This window comes from Pristis pectinata, chromosome 2 (genome assembly GCF_009764475.1).
Source record: "Pristis pectinata isolate sPriPec2 chromosome 2, sPriPec2.1.pri, whole genome shotgun sequence".
Classification (NCBI taxonomy): domain Eukaryota; kingdom Metazoa; phylum Chordata; class Chondrichthyes; order Rhinopristiformes; family Pristidae; genus Pristis; species Pristis pectinata.
Window position 1 is genome coordinate 25,454,447 of NC_067406.1, and position 7,640 is coordinate 25,462,086.

The following is a 7,640-nucleotide window of genomic DNA, read 5'->3' on the forward strand; positions in this document are numbered from 1 at the left end:
GGACGAGTGAGCAAGAAAGTTAATCTATTTACTAGGAAATGCACTTGAAGCTGCAAGCCTTACCTTTTGAAACAAAAATCCTGCTTCTAGAGAAGGAAGAACTGGCAATATTTGCAGCATCTCATTAATCCTATTGTTTCCAATAGCATTAAGATAATGAGGAGGCTAGGGTATAACTGGTGTCCATCAGAATTTTAAATAATTGCCACAAAGAGGCAAAGTCTTGGTGAAAGCAGTTCTTGTCCTGAACTTTGTTCCCACGCAAATTGAGCAATTCTTGTATTTAAAGTGTTGTTGAGATTTTGGGGCCATAACAATTGAAAGAAATGTTCGCGCTCCTTGTTGTATAATGTGATGTTGGTCTGTGCAGACCTAAGCAGGGATTATTTTCCTTGAGGGAAAATCAGTGGGGTTTCCTGCTCCATATCTAAATAATCAAGCTAGATAAGGTGTATGCGGACATGGTCAGGCAAGGAATGATAAGATAAGATACCTTTATTAGTCATGTACATTGAAACACACAGTGAAATACATCTTTTTGCGTACAGTGTTCTTGGGGGCAGCCCTCAAGTGTTGCCACTTTTCCGGCGCCAACATAGCATGCCCACAACTTCCTAACCCGTATGTCTTTGGAATGTGGGAGGAAACTGGAGCACCCGGAGGAAACCCACACAGACACGGGGAGAATGTACAAACTCCTTACAGACAGCGGCTGAAATTGAACCTGAGTCGCTGGCGCTGTAATAGCATTATGCTAACCACTACACTGCTGCAAGGCCCTCTGCAGTTGAAGCCGCATTCCAGTGTCCAACATGGGAGATCGCGTGTGAAGAATGGTGAATTCGGAGGGTTATCAGAAGACATTCCATAGCCAGGAAACTGTAACCCCTCAGGCATCAGCATCCTTGGAACCGGAGAGGTAAAAAAAATTGGGGTAAAGTAAGTATTTTTTTAAATTGCATTAAATCTGATGTTATTTAATTGTCACTTAAAATGTTCTCTGTGTTGATAGGCAGCAATAGTAAAACTTAGTTTTACTCTTTTCATTGCTAAAAGGTAATTTGAAATAAGTTACTTTTAATTTTTAAATATAACTATTAGATGACTTAACAGTGCCTATACCAACCTGTTGTTTCTAAACAAGAGTCTGAGGTGTCTCATAGTTTTTAAAGGAAGTTTACTGAAGTCAGCCAAATATTAATCTTCTAATCTTTTCACTATTTCCCAGACCTCTTATACACAGTTGATCAAGAATGTTCATTCTTTCTATATCCAATACCTAATGCCCTACCTCCATCAGTTAATCAACTGGTTCACATAAACAAATGAATTCCACTCTAATCTCACCACTAAAATGCACCTGCATAAAAATCAATCACAATTCAACACAAAAACATTTGCTTCCAATGTGCTATTAGCCTTTGGCTTGAACAACAGAACGAGGCACTGACAGGTGATTAGAGACAGTGCTGAGTGTTAGGGATATCTTTATTTATTACCATTGAAATTATAGAGTAGTTCAGTAGAATGTGTTCACTCTCAAATTGTTTCCACCCTGCATCTTAATTTAATGCAGCTGCAAAGTTCAGCCCAGAAGTGAAACTTGTTGCTATATAATGGCTTCAAGGGTTGTCTTTTGCTGTTATACTGCACTGTAACATTTTGAGCTTTGTGCTAATGTTACATTCCCGCTCCTGCTTCAGAACCACCTGGAACAGAATATGGTTCCTTCATTGAAGTTAAACTTGGCTCTTTTGTGAGGCTGCAAAGGAAATCTTTTTCCTGAATTATATAATCTTCTGCTGTAATGTTGCTATCCCTATTGCAAGATACTGTCATAAACCTGCCGATCACAGCACTCTGTAGAGAATAATGTAGCTGTTGCTATTCCAGCAACAACTTTCCTTTAAATCACAATAGAACTCTTTTACATGACACCTCATCCCCTCCCCTAATATACTACATGCTGTTTGTGCTTTATTAAAGAACCTCAGTCAAGTTCCTATATTGACCTGGTATGCACAATGCCATCTGGGTCACACAAAACAGAGGGGTTAGGTTAATTTCTGGTCAGCGTGGTTAACTGACAGTGTTGATGCATTGGTTTGATGTTTGCCCAGAATATTTCAAGGTTCATTGGGAGCAGCAAACGGCAAGTGCAAGAAATAATATTTTAAGAAAAACTGATTCTTTATATAAAAGATTTATAATTTTCAATGCCTTCTGAAAAATACATTGTTTCGATTCTGACTGTAATTATAAACGCAAAGCACTTCCAATCAGCCAATTGAAAAGAACAAAGGTGAGACTGAGGACCTCTTCTCCCTTTATCTAAGCAGTGCTTTTACATATTGAGGCATTGCAGATGAATATTATTTAATGCAGTTTAGCAGCACCCACTTTGTGCAAAAAGACCCAAACAATATTTTAGGGAGAATTATGAATTAATCTAGTGTCTGATTTATCTTGCTTCTTTTTTATTTTTGCTGCTTTGGAGTCACTGCTGTATTATTGGAGGATGTACACTACAGATTTTCCCTTTTGAAAATTGTGGTACTTAATTGGTTAATATAACCAGAGAGGCTATAACAACTTTGTTATTGTACTAACTAAAATAAAGGGTTAATTAGTCATTGAGGATTGGATGGTGGCTGCCCAGGTATACAGGCTCAACAAAAGAAACCACACTTAGCTTGATGTATTAGGAGACTTTTGGGAATCTTGCCCCCTGTGGTAGTGTTGGACTTCATAAGGACACAATCCCCACGGCGAGATATAATGAACTGTCTGTGCTGAGTCCATTGAAGGAATGCTAATGGCAGCCAGGGCAAAGGGAAGGACCCAGCCCAATCCCTTTGAACTGCAAAATACAGTCTTACAGGATGTTAAAAGCAACATTCTCAACCATCTGTGTGGATTTCTAACTTGGCTTTTAATGAAGTGAATGAAAAAGACTTTAAAGAGAAGCAAAAATGTTTGGATAGGACAAACCCCCTTTAGAAGGCATTTACTGTTTGTTTTTTTAAATGTTTTTAATGTTTCCTTGTTTCTACATTCCTCAGGAGGATTGTTATTTTTACTCTAATAGAGGGCTAATGCAGTTCTTTATTATAGTATGATTATTTTCACATGGAGAGGGACAGTACCTTTTATGTGAGGGACTGCTTATTTATTTTACTATACCCCCCTCCCCCTCAAAAAAAGCACTATTTTAGTTTCTTATAAAAAGGAAAGTTCTGTTTCTGGCTTTGAGAAAATGAAGAAGTAACAACTGCAGAATCTAGAGGATGTATTGCTAGTGTTACCGTTCTTAGTCTGGTAGTTCTCAAATAACATGGGGGACAATAGTAGAAGTGCTGTGTTTATGGATGTGAAACACTTCTCATTAGAGTAATCAGTGTGGAAAGAATGAACCCAGGCTACTACTATTAGTATTTCTGCTCTCCCATGTGGATTCTTTTTCTTTCTCTTGCTGGAATTCAGTTCTACAGACAATGACAAGTTTCCAGGTCACCATTGTATACACACAAAACCCAGATTCTGCTCTTCATCCTCAGGCTAATTATAACACCCCAGTATTCCAGTTTAGTGCTGCCAACTCAACACACACGAAGGATGACACCCGAGACTTTGGCAGTCTCTATGGTCTAATTCAACAACTACCCACTAGAAAAATCTTAAGCATTTTTAAATTATCTGATCAATACACATTTCATTGTTTCTTTCTGTATTTGTCATCTTCAGAAGCATTGTAAATTGACAATCAAAATATTTTAGTTTGAAAGAGAAAAAGCATCAACAAATTTGGCATCTAATGCATTGTAATTTTCTGATGAATCATTCAATTTTCAACAGGTACAAGAAAATGTCTGTCTTCCTGGCCTAGCCACTTGATAGTAGTAGTTCAGTTAACTGAGAGATCGCTATGATATTGGTTCACTAGGGAGATATGCTATTCCTAATGAAACCATTTGTTTTTGCCTGCAGAGTTGTGGTGAAAACAGTGCTCCTTAGAGGTGAACTGGTGATGCAGGATGAAAATCCATAGTGGAGTGGCTTTTCTCACCATTTTTGTGTTTTCAGCTCATTCGTTGTGATATTCAGATGCTGATATTTCAATAGGCCTATTGAAATGTTAAGAACAAACATCTCAATCTCAATTTGAGTTAAAAAATATTAACTATAGAAGAGTTTGGCCTTTTTTAAATCACCAAATTGCTTTTATTCCATTTCCCATATTTTCATTTTAAGCTTTTTTTTTCCATTTTTTTCTAATTCTAGGAATAGGTGCAGTTGATAAACTTATGAACCTACAGTTCAGGGACAGTAACAAGTCCCTTCAACTTGCAAGAACATACATATCATGAAAAGGCCTTTGTGTCATGTGCAGCCTATTCCTCCAACAGATCAAATTTATCCATCAAAGGGTTCTACTCCACCTATTTGATCTCCAAAGGAAATTTTTTGTTTGGGAAAGGAAATTTGCCATCCGTGCCCAGTTTGGTTTCAGCATGACTGCAATCCTATTCCAGTGCATTTGACTCCTAACTGTGCATTGAAGTGACCTAATGAACCACACTATATTTTCAAGTGGATTGGTCTTATTGCTCAGCGACCACCCTTTGATTTGTTGTGGTGGCTGAAATGTATCTGGCTCAGCAGATAACTGCAAAATGAAGGCATCAATACTTCAACCAGGATTTTGGACATAGATCTAATTTGATGCCTATGACCACAAAGCAGCAGGATGTTCCTAAGATTATAGAAGGAGGTCCTTCAGCACATCGTGTCTGAGCTGGGTGAAAAAGGTCCATCCAGCCTCATCCCACTTTCCAGCTCCAAATCTATGGCCTTGAAGGCAGCAGAATTTAAAGTGAATATCCAAGTACCTTTTTAAATATGATTAATGTTTCTGCTTCCATCACTAGATAGTAAGTTCTACATCTCTCTTCCACATATTTTTTTTAAAAAATCCTCTAATCCTCTACCAATTACTTTGTCTCTCATTATTGATCTCTGCAAGGGAAAAGAATCCTTCTTAGCCACTCTATCTAGGATTTGTTTACCTTTTGTTAAAAATCCTGAACACTGCATTTAGAGTCATGGAGTTGTATAGTCCAGAAATGGGTCCTCCATCCCAACTCGTCCATCCCAACCGTGATGTCTATCTTCGCGAATCTCATTTGCCTGTCTCCCTCTACTCCTTTTCTAAACCTGTCCAAATGCCTTTTAAACACCGTAATTGCATCTGCCTCTACCATTTCCTCTGGCAGCTCATTCCAGAGAACTACCACTCTGTGTGAAAAATTTACCCCTCAGATCTCCTTTAAATTTCTCCCCCCTCATCTTTTAATCAGTGCCCTCTTGCTCTGGATTCTACCACCCTAGGAAAAAGATAGTATCTACCCTATCTATGCCCCTCATAATTTTATAAAAGTCTATAAGATCACCCTTCAGCCACCTATGTTCCAGTGAGAATAAACCCAGCCTATTCAATCTCTCCTTGTAACTACAGTGTTCCATTCCAGGCAACATCCTTGTGAGTCTCTTCTGCACTCTCCCTAATGCTACCATATCCTTCCTGTAGTGTGGCAACTAGAACTGTGCACAATACTCCAAGTGCTGCCTGACCTGTTTTGTACATCTGCAACATGACATCCCAACTCTTGTACTCAATGCCTCAGCATATGATGGCAAGCATGCCGAATGCTTCTCTACCCTATCCACCTATGTTGCCTTTTTCAGGGATCTTATGAACTTGCACCTCAAGATCCCTCTGTACATCAACACTCCTGCGGTGCCTGCCATTTACTGTAAATGTTGTGTTAGTATTCGATGTCTCAAAGTGCACACTTCATACCCGTCTAGATTAAATTCCATTTGCCAACACTCCGCCCAACTTTCCAACTGATCTATGTCCCTCTGTATTCCTTAACAACCTTCTTCGCTATTACTAATTTTTGTGTCATCAGCAAACTTCTTAATCTGTCCACCTTTATTCTCATCCAAGTCATTTATATACATGACAAACAACAAACATCCCAGCACCCATCCCTGCAGTACACTACTTGTAACAGATTTCCAGACAGAAAAACACCCCTCGACCACTATCCTCTGCCTCCTATCACCAAGCCAATTTTGGATCCAATTTACCAACACACCTTGGATCCCGTGTGCCCTAACCTTCTGGACCAGCCTACCTTGCAAGAATTCGTCAAAAGCCTTATTTAAGTCCACGTAAACCACGTCTACCACACTGCCTTCATCGATTTTCTTAATTACCTCCTCAAAAAATCTCAATCAGATTTGTGAGGCAGGATTTACCCCGCACAAAACCATGTTGACTTCCCCTAATCAGTTCCTGCCTTTCCAAGTGAACATAAATCCTGTCCCTTAAAATCTTTTCCAGTAATTTCCCTACTATTGATGTAAGGCTCACCTTCCAGGCTTAATCCATTGCCCTATTTGAATAGGGGAACAATAACAGCTACATCCAGTATTCTGATACCTCATCCATGGCTAACAAAGATGCAAAAATCTCTGTTTGAGCCCCAGCAATCTCCTCCCTTGCTTCCCATACCATCCTGGGATACATCCTGTCAGGTCCTGGGGATTTATCCATCTTAATGTATGCCATTATCTCCTTCCTGATGCAGACATGTTCGAGAAGTTCAATGTACCCCTCCCCTAACTCTCCATCCTCCACATCTTCTCCCTGGTGAATACCATTGAGAAGTGTTCATTTAGAATCCCGCTCGCATCCCCTGGCTCCTTGTATAGATTTCCCTTTTGGTCCCTAAGGGGACCTACTGCTTCCCTAGCTACGCTCCTGCTGCTTATATACTTATTGAAAAAATTTGGGGATTCTCCTTAATTCTGCTTGCCAAGGCCATTTCATGTCCTCTTTTTGCCCTCCTAATTTCTTTCTTTAACTCCCTCAAAGAAATACCCCCAGCCTATCCTGTCATTTCTACTAACTAATATTCTTCAGTTCTGGCAACAGAATCATAAATATCTTCTTTATCCTCTTTACTGCCTTATAAAGCCTCAGCATTACATCCTTGCTATATGGTGGGAATGCACACTGCACCACCCGTGTCTGAGAGCAGAAGCCTTGAAGTCAGCAGTAAGTCGATCGGAACCTACATCACCATTTGCTGTAGACTATTGCAACTTGAAATACTTCATAAAATTCTAAACATTTGTAACACTTCAGCAATGGTCAAAGGAAATTAACCAACAACTGACATGATTTAATGGGTGGGTGGGCTTACTAAAAGTGCTGGTGGAGTGCCAAATCGGTATTGCATGCCATGACCTAGTGTATTCTAGCTGGCATTCATTACTGTGTGCACCAGCTCTTACCAGTATAGTATAATGCACAATTCACACACAAATATGCACACTTGCACCATTTTCACACCTGACAACATCCAATAACAATCCCAATTTCTTGCCATGTGTTGCTTTGATCTCCACCCCCACCTCCCACCGCGCACAGACCAAACCAAACCAAAGCTCTACTATTAGATTGAGACCTGAGTTGGTACACAGGGTTCAGTGAACAACTTTGAGAGGCTGAACACTTCCCTAGTGTTGCAACTGGAGTTGGATGCAGTATCCAAAACATGGATTGAACA